Raw genomic sequence first — 14,627 nt, 5'->3', positions numbered from 1 at the left:
GGGCAGGGCGGTAATGGGCGACGAAGGGAACGGAGGAGGGAGACGCTATTCACCGGCCAGGCATAATCGAAAATAATACCTGAGGCGCTCCACTCGATGGAACTTCCATGTTCCGAGCGTCTCCGGGCTGTAATAATCGTCGCAGCCTCCTAGGTGGCAGAGGAGCCTTCGGCTGGCTCTCGACCACTGCCTCTCCTGGCTCGGTTTGTTCCTCGCGAGGGGATCGCGCCGACGTCGTTGTCGTTGCCGCCGTCGCCATCGCGACTCTTCTCGATCTCGCTCTCGCTCGTCCTTGCCCTCGTGTCGATGAGGCTGTTGCGCCTCCCCGACGAAGCCGTCCGCGGTAGCTGAGACGGGATACCGGGGCGACGAGATACCGGCCAGTCCCCGACTCACGTGCTCTAACATTTCGTCAGCTCGTCGTGAGCTACTGTAGCTAGTTGCATCGGGATTAAGCTCCTTGCCACTTGTCGTCACACCGCGGGCCTCTCCTCTCGGGCCCTTTTAAGTCCTCCGCTCGGCTCTGTGACCCCTTACACTTGCTCGCCCCGACCGCGACTGAACGGAGGAACGGCGATCGCGCGACTCCTCCTCCTTCTCCTTCTCATCCTCCTCCTCTACCTCCTCCTCCTCCTCGTCTTCGTCCTCCTCCTCTACCTCTTCCTCCTCCTCTTCCTCCTCCTCATCGCCCGATGCATCGCGCGCTGATATGCTTTAATCGTTTGATTGGCATTGAAACGCTTCGCTCGTATCGAATGCAGCGGGAGACGCCGTTTACTGACTTCTCTCCCCCAAACTAATAATGGGACTTGTTCTTCGTTTCATAAGTTCCGAGTTTAGCGATTTATTGGCGTCGAGGAAATTTGACGCCTCTGTGGCCTCTGTTGCCTCTGTGCGTCCCTTCATGCGTGCGCGCGTGAGTGCGCGTGGATGTGGCGCTGCTCACGCTACAGCCTCTGATAATTTTTCAACATTCCAATGGCGTCATGTCGTGGCTTCAATTAACGCTCTCCTATTAGCGTCAGCCATTGTGCGTCGACCAATGCATCCAAATATCCCTGACGGATTATGGTTATGGGTCCTATGATGCGAATTGGATGTTGTAATTGTAGAGGATTGCGTGCCTCGGTTCCAACACAATGCGAGTAAAATTCAAATGGCAACAGCTTAGATTAGGAAAAACTCAGCGGCCCCGATAAAGCATCGACAACATTTTATCAATAAAATGTTATTATACAGTTGGAAGGGAGATATAATAATTATCTTACCGAGTATTACTTGGTCACTTGATATTGTAAATCGCGACAGTCACATTGTTCAATACGAGATAAGAAATCAGCTTGTTGTCAAATTAAAGCGCCAAACAGTAAATTTTAGATAATCAATGAGTACGTCAATGTCTTGTAACGAATTTTGCGTCATTTTGCGTGCAAAGACACTAGTTTTTACAACATCATAAAAACGTACGACTATATTATATTAACTCGTATTGGACTTTGATTTTCGAGAAGATAAAGACTCGCTCCAACAAATAAATGCTTTAGCGTTTATTTAAAGGTTAAAATTACTCGCGCACGCTCAGCTTTCATAATTAAGTTTTGTCTTCTTTAATTTTACGATAAGTACGAAATACGTAAGAATTCAAGCTGTTTCATTCATCGTTCGGCACTCCGTCGTTCTGATAAATACGCTTACGTCCCATTGGCGTAACATCTCTGCAGTTAGGAACTCCCCATCTCTTCTTTAAAATGAAAAAAAAAAAAAATAAATAAATAAATAATAATTTTCACGATAAGCAATGAGCGATAAAGAGTTAATCAACCAACATAACAAAAGAGACCCATTCATCTGACCTCTGGTCTTTTAGGGATTTAATTATTCGTGATGCTGTTCGGAACATCATTATGCGTAAGGGTGGGGCCGCGGTACTTTCATTAGTTTCGGCCTAAGCATCATTGCAGCTGGTTTTTGACGTCGATGAGTCGGTCCAAAGTATTCACGCCGATGCCCTCGGGACATAAAATAAATTGAAAGAGATAGAGTAAGCGAGAGAGTGAAAGCGAGAGGGTGAGAAAATAATACTTACACAGAGGTAGAGAGATAGATATACAGAGCCAGTCAGAGAGTGCGGACGTGCGCGTGTGAGGGGAAGCGAATGAGGGAGAAACATAGAATGAGATAGAGAGAAGGAGATGGAGATGGAGATGGAGATAGAGATAGAGATAGAGATAGAGAGAGAGAGAGATAGAGAGAGAGAGAGAGAGAGAGAGAGAGAAGGAGAGAGTGAGACAGACGGGCAGACAGACAGACAGACAGACAGACAGACAGCAATCGCTTAAAAAAGTTCCAACGAATTTTGATTTCAAGCCCGCACTCGCTTTAATATTGAGGTTTTACGAAGCAGAAAATAATGTCTTATCGTAGAAAAATCACTCATAAATATTCTGTCCGAAACTCAATGTTTAATAGCGCAATTATATTTTTCATTTGACATTTATTTTTAAAACATACTAGCACGTATTGTTATCTAAATTGTATATTAAAAACATTAGTGGCTTTTATATCTGCTTGATAACAAAATCATTAGTTGTGATCGTTAATTTACTCTTCTGTGCTCTAATTAGTTTTTATTAGTATACAAAGTCGAAATGAAATACATTTCTTTTTAACGATCATTCAAGTACGATATATTTTTGCCGTCTTCCCAATATCTTATCTCTCGTACTTTTAAACGAGATGAACTATGAAAGTATTTTTATTTTAGGAATTAATTAAAGCACAATAATCAACGGAATTCATACGAATTCTTAATGCACACTTAAAACTAAATTGTTAAAGTGATTCACTTTTATAATTAAAATGCTAAAATATTAATTCAATGAAAATCCATTTATATTACATTTATACACGCCGATATTTTGAGCACAATAAAGGAGCGCTTAATAAAGGAATGCATAAATGTACGTGCGCGTGCGTGCGTGTGCGTGCGTGCGTGCGTGCGTGAGTGCCTGCGTGTGCATATATATATATATATATATATATATATATATATATAAATTAGCAGCAATATACAAATAACTTGGACAAAATTATAGGATAACCAAGAGAATTCGTAAAATATTGAATTTCGCTACTTTAGTTGGTCGTTTACTCGCTCGACTACTAACTCGAGTTCTCTGAAACATTCAAGCCTATCGGTACTCCACCTCTCGTCGCTACAGAGTCACGATACTTTTGCATATAACGTCGCCTCATTTGAATTTTATACGTTTTTCATAGCCGTAAGATAAAATTGAAATTCAAAGTGCGCGCTTGAAATGAAAGACGGAAAAAAATCTCCCGCTCCCCAAGACTTTCCAAGTGTTTATTAAACTGCGCGCATTGGGACGCGGCATTGACATTCTTGAAACAAAGCTGCTCCCTCGTATTCTCACAGCTCACCGTGCAAAATCTTTGTTCATACATCTTGGGCGGTGCGCATAAGTCTCACTATGTAAATAACGTGCAGCTAAGAAATAGTAGGGAGAGAGAGAGAGAGAGAGAGAGAGAGAGAGAGAGAGGAAATGGTAAATCGGACGACTCAGCCGTAGTTATTATTAATGCGAGGATCCCGAGCGACCTATAGAAAATCCCGAAATTTCGATGATATCGATATCTTGCTTATGAGTGAAGAAGTTTTTAGCTTCCAAATCAGAACCGAATCAGGCGGACGAACATGGGCGTGAAGTTGTTTCCATTGGAATGATGCTATGCCGTAGACGGAGGGACACGCGTTATCTGGCCGTTAAAAGCCCTCACCGAATGGGATTCCCTTCGAGGCTTACCGACGATCCTCCATTTTCATCATCATCATCCTTTTAGTTACGCGTACTCGCTTTTCGGTTAAATTTGCAATTACTCATTCACCTTTACACTTAATTATTGTCTATCTGTTATAAAGTCGAAGCTATAAGCCTTAGCTTATATATTTATAATGTTTTTATCGATTATTAATGCGGCAGATAATGTATTATTGATTGTTGAAAAGCTGAAAAGCATAGACACAAAGGATAAATGATAATTTTATTAATATAGATGTATTGAAAGATTTCGAGAATGGATAATGTAAGTCGTAATTTTACGTTATAGAGATATTAAAAATCTTGCGATCGGTAGAAGATTTTTTTTTTCTTTTTTTCTTTTTTCTTCATAATTGTAAAACATCGAATTATCATTCTTCTATTTATCGTAGTAAAAAAGTATTACGTTGCTCCTACAAATGAATATAAAGTCGTTTGATATAATAATATTTTCTTGGAATAACATGTACAAATATTCTATACACAATAGGATGTATCAAGAATTATATCTTCTTATTAATAGTTACAGCCGACGACGGAAAAGATATTGTCCAATGCCAATTTCTACCGCAACTCATTTCAGTATGATAAATTGTAAAAAAAAAAAATAGAAAAAACAACTTGTTAATAATAAACGTCATTAATTAATGATAGAGCTTGTTAATTGATCTTATTATTATTATTATTATTATTATTATTATTATTATTATTATTATTATTATTATTACTATTATTATTATTATTATTATTATTATTATTATTATTATTATTAAGGATATCATTCAATTATCATTTATGCTTATAAATTTTCGAGAAGACATATAATTATTGATAAATAATAATAAAAAAATATTCAATAATATTTGATGAATTGAATGCAAATTTTAAGTAGTCCAGTGTAAAATTATAAAAATAATTAAAAGGTTAGTCGAGCATTAAGTAGGTATTCAATGGACATTGTAAGTAGGCAATATCACACAATGTTTTCCTTTATTACATTATGCTATGCGACTTATCAATGCCAGTGATGAGATAAAAAATTCACATTAATTATAACAAGTACTTTTTACGTGGAAAATTCTATTGTCTTTTTGCTTGAATTTAAAAAAAAAGACAAAAAAAAAAAAAAGCCCACAATATTAATCGAGAATATTGGAAGTAACTTGTATTATGTTAAAATCCAACTCGATAAAAAAACTATTATTATGTAACTAAACTATATAAAAAGAACATATTATTAATTACATTGACGCAGTTTTATTTATTTTCGTTGATTCATTAGGCAACGGGTAATTATTTGAAAATGATAAATCGATTGATTTAAGAGATAAGATTTTGTATGTAGAACGCGACTTTATTTATTTTAGAATTCTAGTGGTGGAAAAATTAATGTGTAATGAAAGTATGCGATACTCATAGTATTAATTATCGAATTGTCATTGAATGATGGACAAATATAATGATTAACATTGCCCTATGCATCTTTCAACATTTTTCAATACCGTCGTCATTATTATTGCCATTACAACAATTACTGTGCTATAATTGTCATTGTAATTAAGTAAACGAAGGCAGGAAAAGGATCTATCGATCCCGCGATCAGTCGGTGCTGTCTTTGTTCGCTCGAGCCGACAATTTACATTCCCGGCAAACCGGAAAAATCGGGTGGTGAAAAATAATAGCCAGTGGCCGAGCGGAATGGCGGAACGACGGAACGATGGCTCAATATGCGAAATTAATATCCGAAATTTATGCATCGGCCAGGCAAGTCGAAAATCCAAAACCCACTAAAGGCCAAGGCTACGATCGATCGACCGATCCGCGTTAACTTTGATCGATGCCGGAGTATCGTATACGACATCGAAGCCCAGCAGGTAAGGCAGTGTCAGTGTCACCAGCCACCGGAGCTCTCCACCGAGTCGTCGACATAACCACGACGTGGGCCGAGAGTGGCTGGATCGGTGGGATAAAAGTTTTCTTCGCGGTTGTCAAAGTACCGTGTGCTCGGATGGCATTGCCACTGCATTTACGGTGAAAGTCCGCTCCCCGCGAGCGCTCGCACGGACGATTTCGAACTCGCGGAATCCGAACATAAGTTATGCCTTGATAATCAGCGCTTTTGTTGTTGTAGTTGCCAGAGCTACGTTCAGCATTGTTATTGTGCCCTTGACACAAGCTCATAGGCACAAAGTTCTTTGATGTCTTATAATAAAAGTTTGTGCGCATTTGAACGATGTCGGAAATTTATATTTGATTATTTCTTTCGATCGTTCGGTATACGTAAGCTCGTGTACGTTATAAATTTCGCAATTGCTACAAACTTTCGTTTCTTCGATATGGGCAGCTAAATTTTTGTATATATTCGCTGAAGCCATGGACGTCGTTAGAGCCGGATGGTATAATACAATAACATAAAGGTCGAATATGAGAGAAATCGCGGCATTTGGATGCCAATTGCTTAAATAAAGGCAGCGACGAGTTACGAATTTAACAGGAAATTCGTAAAAATTTGCGTGAAAATTTAGGATAATGGATTTACGGGAAAGAATTGTCCGTTAGCTTCTCGAGCTTGCAAATCTTCCAAGCCCAGTGACAAGAATCTAAATTATTTGCATATACGAGCATTTCATGTGGATCGTATGATTCGTCAATTAACGTCAAATTAAATTATCATTATCATCATCATCATCATCATCATCATCATCATCATCATCATCATCATCATCATCATCATCATCATTACTATTATTATATTATTATTATAGCTTTTAAATGTCGTTGCTTTAATTTTGTCGTTGCTTTTACTTTATTAAACATATTGCGTTGAGAATGCGTCTTTCATTCTATTTGTCTTGCGCTATTTCTGCAAATATACCCTGTAGTTTATTTTCATAAATTAATATGTAAAAGACCATTAAAATTTCATTTGGTAAAGATATTTGTTCAACATTCAATCGATAAGAGCGAAGCAAGGTAAGCAATTTTTATGACCAGTGAAATTATTTATTATGTAATTGAGAATAAAATTACCTTTTTTGAATGCTGAATTTTTTAAATTAATGTCACACGAATGCTATGATTTTTTTCTTTCTTTCTTTTTCTTTTTTCTGTTCAAATATGATTAATTTGATCGTTATTTTGTATTTGAATTCGTCAGCCATTCGAGCAATAGCGGAGGATAATTTTTCATATAAAATATTCTTACATTAAAATCTATTCACGCTTCGATTGGTTAAAAAATATCGAGGTCACGGAAATTTTACATATTCAATATTTAATTACCAATATTTAAATATTTTAATAAATAATCTGAATTTAATGGCAACGTAAGGATAAATTCAAAGCACATGAGAGAAAGCACATTGCATTCTATGAATACGAATAATTCGAACATTGAAAGCAGATGTTATAAATATTATGAGAGACGATAAATTGATCGGAAAGTGAGAAATCTACTATTATCGAATTGTCAGGTATTCTGTCTGCTATTCGTTCTGTAAATTCTGTAAGACGACGAAATTTAAAGTCTGATATGTAAACTTTACATATATATATATATATATGTATATAGGACTAGTCAATACCATAGATCAATCAATGTGTCTAGTCTTCCAATAGCATCGAAGCTCTGAATTTCTTATTTTTCGTGTAAAATCCATTCGTGCAGCTCTCTATTATCTATTCTCAATTTATCTTCTACTTTTACGTAATTAGCATCTAGGAGAGCATGATAGCCTTTCACATATATATTTCCTTCGGATAGACTTTTTTTTTTCCTTCAATCAACATTAAGAATCGTAGATCCTCGATATTTTACTCTATTGTTTTAAATTTTTCTTTCTTTCTTTCTTTCAAAATCTGACAAGCGCTACAAATATGCACAACCCGATTAAATGGAATAAAAAAAGAAAATACCGCGTTAAAATATTCTACGTCCCAATCGTCACTCGCATGCGCACCGTAAAAACACGCGTCCGTCCAATCGCGCGATCTCAAAGGTGCCTCAAGCGATATCAAAGGCCTCCCGAACGTTTTTAACGATAAAAAAATTTCGCCAATGAAAGGAAAGCCTAATCGTCAAACGTTCTAGCACTTCTCTGATCCCGTTCAGTCCTTCTTAACGATCACCTCTTGTCTCTCCCTTCCTCGACTGGCGAATTTAAGCGCGCAGCATCGCGGAAAGAGAGAAAGAGAATATAGCGTGCGTGCGTGCGTGCGTGCGTGCGTGCGTGAAATAGAAATAGAAGGAGAAACGAAAAAAGAGAAAAATAGTAAGAGAGAAAGAAGGAGTGAAAGAGAGAGAGAGAGAGAGAGAGAGAGAGAGCGCGCGTGTGTTGTGTGTGTGTGTGTGTGTGTGTGCGCGTGTGCGTGTGCGTGTGCGTGTGTGCACGCGCGTGTTCGTGAGAGTTGGTGGGCGGGTGAGTGTGTACGTGTTTATTGAGAGTGGGTGGGTGGGTGTTTTGGTGTATCTGGGATAGAGGGAGAGAGGGAGAGAGCGAGTGAGAGTGAGGGATAGGGGGATAGAGAGCGAAGGAGAGTGAGAGAGAGAGTGAGAGAGAGAGAGAGAGAGAGAGAGAGTGTGAGAGAGAGAGACAAAGTGATCGAACTAGAAGGATAAGCAATTCGCCTTGTTCCGAGCAAGGATGATGCTATTGAGGATTTTTCTCTTGTGCCCGCTGTTGGCAAATGTGGCTATCGCACAAACTAACCTAGGACAAAATGATTCCCTCTGGATATCTAAATCTGGTGAGATGAACGAGCATTTACTTGGCATCCAAGCCTTCATAATCAAAGAAGAGGGCATTAATAGCTGTACCGTGAAGAAGAAGCTGAGCGCATCGTGAGCGTGATTAATTCTTTGTATTCGATCCACTTTCATGTGGACGACGTTGACAGTCGGACCTTTTGTTGAGCTTAGTTGCGTCTTTATCACGTGATCGTTAGTGACCGCTTAATATTTTATACAAGTTTGGAATTACTCTTCGATGTAGAATAAATTGACTCTTGGTTTTACTCTCGGCACAAGCTTCGTTTTATTCTTAAATAATCAGTGGCTGTGTTACATTTAATTTTAAATTGCAATTTCTTCCTTGAATATATCAAGTTTCGGATAAGTGTTGTTCATGAACTAATGCTTATTTGATTTTATTTTCCGTGCTCCATTCCACTTCAAATTAAAACACAATTACGTTCATCGAATGACGAGAATAATTGTTGTGTAGTATTATTCAATCATTTATTTAACTTTACGCAAATAAAAAAAAAAATAAATAAATAAATAAATAAATATAGTTTTTTATTCTTATACGTAAAATTTTAAATGAAATTATTTAACTTTTTTTTTGTTAACATTGAAAATCAATCGATTGTTATATACTCGTAGCTCGTATAGTTGATAAAACGAGCTCTCAATTTTATTTCTAAACGCGTCAATAAAGAAAAAAAGAAATGAAAAAGAAAGAAGTGAAGATATCAAGCATTACAACAAAATACGCGAGCTTTCGTATTATTCGTTTAGGAAAATCGTTAACAATATTATACTTTAATTTTTCAATATTATCGGTGGAAAGTAAATCTCACCATTACGTATCAAATCGTTATAATCTAGTTGAAATGCAATACGAATTCTTCACTAAAAAGACAAAATAATTACTAAAGACAAAATAATTTTTCCAACCGAATCGTTTATTCGCACATAATGCACTTTAATATTCAATATAAATGTAACGTAGTGTGCGATTAAAATTGCGATTTAAAATTATTCTTCTGCAAATTACAAATACTAAAAAGCAAAGGACAAGAAGAATTGTAATTCATAAAAGGTTCGACCGTGAACGAATGCATTTACTCCTAATCAATGATGTAAACAATTATTTATATTATCATGTGCCTGGGTACATTGTAACAGGGATAAGCGATACCTTATGTGTGTTGGCTCGATAGTGAATCATCTCTACGTCTTAACTTCCGCTTACTGTATCCACGAGGCAATTACCATCAGGTAGGTTAATTAGATATTGCGCGATTCGTGTTCAAATAATTTGCTCGACTTCGTGCCGTACCACGATAAAAATCACAATAAAAATTATCAATTTAGTGTCCAACTGCTGCTTTACATTTATTTTGTGTCTAATCGCTTGAGTGCGCGTGCGCGCGCGTATCACATTTATTATATGAAAAACATAATTAATAGATGCTACAAGATGCCCTGCATATGCCATTTTATATGTTTAATTGAATCGCCCCGTGTATTATCAATGAATAAATTGGCTGATATTTGAAAATTATCTAAGTTAAATCGATTCTAAATGGTTATTTTCTTTCTGACGCACTTATAACCGAACATTAAATTCGCAAATGTAATATTCAGCAGCGAGCACACGTGTATAAATATCTCTGTGTGCCCGTGTATCCCTTACTAACTCGTTATTCTTCTTTCTCTTTTTTTTTTCTTCTTTTTTATACAGACACAACATCAAAGGCTCATTGGCTGTAATGATCGCACCATTTACAAATTCTACTCAAATAATTAAAATTGTAAATTACAGAATGCATCCACAAAACACTCTCGATGTTCGAGAAGAAACTTTCCCAAATTATAATGTTGCGCTAGTTAAACTTTCTTGCAGGTATCAAACTCTTTCGACATTTAAGAACATGTAAATCAAATTACATTCATTTTTTTTTTTTTTTTTTTTTTTTTTTTTTTTTTTTTTTTTTTTTTTTTTTATTGAGTTTTACATCATAAATTATCTTTTGACACGCTTGGTGATGTTGCAATTTTACGTACATATAAATTAAACAAACAAATTAATAATAATAAAATTAATTAATAATAAGTTGTTTTTTCTTCGCTCGTAAAGCTCAAACGAGTATTTTCTTTTTTTTTTCTCGGCACTCATTTTCGGCAAAATTCATACAAATTCATTTTACAGAGCATTTCATAATGTATAACTAAGTTTTGAAGAAACTGTGTAGTGTCGCTTAAACAATACGCTATCGCATTATGATTTTATTCTACATTAACGCATGTGTACGCGCAATTATAATTTAAATGCCCTTAGGATTTTGGAAAGGAATTTGTTCGTGATTGAATTACCTCAACAAAGGCTAGAGGATTTGTGTATGGACGAGAGCTGTCTAATTGGTGTTATTTCAAAAAATTCTGCGGTATGATATATTCTGTATTGATTTTATCATTTGTTTTGGCTTTTGAATTATTATCATTAATATATCCATTGTCTCGATATTGTTCGTAATTTAGAAAAGCTTTAGTATGTATCAAGCGAAAGCAAAAAATGTCATTAATCAGATACAAAAACGAGACGCTAAAAATATGCGAAATACGAACGACGGTGATGGAATTAATTTGAGGAAATCTAATGAAAATGCAGGATTTAATAGAAATAATGATAGGGTGAAGTCATTGAAATCAACGAGAAAAAGTCGAAGCAATAACACGACCTCAAGGGGAAATTATTCTAAATTTTTAAAAAGTAAGTATTGCCGTGGGCTTTGATTGTTACAAGTTTTTAAGGCAAATAGATTTAGGCTGACCGCCAACTGTTAAAATCCACGTGCATTCAGTGGTTGTAAGAAAATGTCATTGTCATAGTGAAACCCGGCTTGCGAGGGGCAAAAGCATCGAGTAAAAATGTAAAAAATTGAAAAAACTACTACTTGTTGGTTTGAAATTTTTCCAGGCATTACTGCAAAAAATCTTGGTACGAGCAGGGATAAATATCTGGATAAGTCAATGGCCGAGTACGGCTTTAGAAATAATAAGATATCGATTCGATCGAGTGACGGTACGAAAGGCTGCGCGATGACCGGGACCGCCGTTATGTCAGATAACACTCAGGTGAAATTATTCATAATAATACATCACTAATATATCTTTAATCATCTTTGAATTGTTTTAGGCTGGCTTAGTGGCGTTGGCTTGTGACGACAGACAGCCCGACGGCCAATGGATTTACACTAGCATTGTTGACGTTGTGGATTGGATTAAAGATGTATTATCCGACAAGTCGGTTGGCCAAAATCGCGAGCATTGCTCCACTTGCATCTACAATTTCTTCTTCCCAAACAATTGCTCGAGCGAGCACTGCTTATCCAATATCATTAAGACATCGGGAATGAATAGCGATGGATTGTGCCAGCATATTAATAATTTAAATGCCAGCAATTATAATCAATTGATGAACAAGTCTTCCGAATATACAATGGAATCTTACAAGGAAGCAATTAAAATAATGTATGGTAGGTCGGATCAGGACAAGAGAAAGATGCCTCCCAAAGACGAGCTTCATGCAAGGAACGTTGACGCCCAGGCACCGATGAAAATAACAAATGCCATGGATAATTTCAATCAGCGAATGTACGTTATCGATTCGTTGGAAACATCGTCAAATTTAAACTATAGTACCGTTAATAACATTAATACTGCATCTACAAATATTGACAATAATGAGCTCCATAATAAGTATAATCATCATCGAGAAAATATAATAGACTCGAATGACGATGGCCAAGACATAGGATATTTAAAAAACAATAATTATTATATCATAACTGAAAATCAAGAGAGCGACGGGAGCGATTATTATAAATATAATCAGTATGCAGCAGAATCGAGCGTACCTGAAAAATATCTTATTCTATATAAAATGTTTTTGGAAGAGCAACAAAAATTGGGAAATAAAAATTTTCAATATTAATGTTTTAGTATTATTAGTCGGGCAAGTGATTGTCAAATGTGCAACAATATTATATCAAGTTATTATAAATTTCCCTATACGTCGTTACAATGTAATATTTAATTTATGAAATAAATATATGAAGAGCTTAAACGAGTATATCAATTTCACCCTTCGCACTCATTTACGTACGCATGCGTGCGTACATGCATACGTACGCGCGCATGTGCACACGTAAGCGCATGCAAACATACAAGGCATACAATCAGGCTTTTGAATTTCTACGGAAATTTCTATCCTTCGCTTGATTAAATTTACGATCATATAAATTATTACGACTAAATTCTCATTAATAAATCTTACAACATCATTTCTAATAATTGCTATTAATTTTATAACTTCAAATATGCTAATCTACGCATAATTGTACGAAATAATTTACATCATATAGAATATTTCGTTTATCGCATTAATTAATATTTGATTATTCATCATCAATGATTTCGTCGGTATATTATGTAACGATAATTAAATTTATTGCCACGATTATTTATTTATTATTATTATTATTATTATTATTATTACAATAATTGCATGCTAATATCAGGCTTCGTATCTTTTCTTTTCTACATTATGATAAAAAGCAATTAGGCATTCGCAATGTCACTGAAAATCGCTTTGTAAATATCGAATTTTCAAGCCTAATCGCATTCTTACTCATATGCTGTAAAATGTCAATAAAGAATGCTTGGTTGAGAAAGAAAAAGAAAAAAAAAAAACGAAAAAATGAACAAGGAAAAAGAAAAACGGGAAAAAAATAGTCTCACAAAGTCATATTCCAGAAGCGCATACGAGGAAAATCGAAGTTTCTTCAAACTAGCGACTAACTTTAACAATCGGCCGATTAGTCGATCTTAATTAAGCGTGGCGATACGAGAGTAAAAGGAAACGAGAGAAGGAAAATATGCTCATAAGTGGCAGTTGAGGAAAAGATGAAACGCATTATACGTCAGCAGCAAAGCGTTGAAGCGCTCCGCTTGGCTACCTACGAGGTCTTTGACTCTCTCTCTCTCTCTCTCTCTCTCTCTCTCTCTCTCTATCATAATCAATCATTTATACATGCATACATGTAAATATATAAATATGTATATATGTGTGTGTATATATATATATATATATATATATATATATGTAAATATATGTAAATATATGTGTATGTATTCATGTGTATATATAATACACACACATATGTGTGTGTGTGTGTGTGTGTGTATATGCGTCTGTATTTTATTTTTTTTCTTTCTCTCGTTATTTGTCTTTGTTATGTAGCACTTTTCGAGGACGATGCGAGTCGGTTAACAAAAGCTTATTTGTTGTGCAAGGGAATATAATGACGTTACCGAGGCTTCTCTCAGTGCTTTTATTCGTCATCGAAACTTCGACTTTCGATATTAACGCGAACATCGACTCAGGATTAAGACAAGAGATCGCTACTACGGATACACCGACAAGTACGAGTATCTTCGGAATTAATTCGGCTAGCGATTATGACACGGTGATTTCGTCTTCGGATGTATGGACTGAAAATGCCTTATCAAAAAGCGATGGTGAAGATTTATTCGTGCAAGAGACAAGCATCTTCGAGCCTACTGATTATGTAGATAATGAAAGTAACGTAAGGTGGAAGAGAAAGTCGCAACGAAAAAATAAGCAGAAAACGACAGCCAGTGACAATGATAAAAAGAATGAGACGCAAAATTCAGGTGTTATACCAAAGTCGCAGAAATTGTGGATAGATAGCGATATTACAAATACAAACGAAGCATCTGTAAAAATGAATGCTTTCATTATAAAGGACGAGAGTATATCTGGATGTCACACACCTGCCGAAGCGATTACGTAAGTTGCGAGCGCAAATAATTTGTCTATTATATTGGAATATAAATTTACCGTAATATTATGCGTATTAGAAGCTCTGTTTCATAAGTTGCTATGTCTTTCATTATTTTTGTTATTTTTTTCTTTTGTTTTTTTTTTTTGTTTTTGTTTTTTTTTTAGTTTTTTATTTTTTTAGTTTTTTAGTTTTTTT

At 35.8% G+C, this 14,627-nt stretch overlaps 1 protein-coding gene across 1 annotated transcript in view; it reads right to left on the bottom strand.

Moving 5' to 3' along the window:
• Fak (protein tyrosine kinase 2 Fak) overlaps positions 1–14,627 on the bottom strand; it is a 48,025-nt gene that overhangs the window by 29,835 nt on the left and 3,563 nt on the right. The window lies entirely within an intron of this gene.

This window comes from Ceratosolen solmsi, unplaced genomic scaffold (assembly GCF_000503995.2).
Source record: "Ceratosolen solmsi marchali unplaced genomic scaffold, CerSol_1.0 scaffold14, whole genome shotgun sequence".
Lineage (NCBI taxonomy): Eukaryota > Metazoa > Arthropoda > Insecta > Hymenoptera > Agaonidae > Ceratosolen > Ceratosolen solmsi.
The sequence above is the reverse complement of the archived record's forward strand: the minus strand, read 5'-3'. Positions and strand labels throughout refer to the sequence as shown.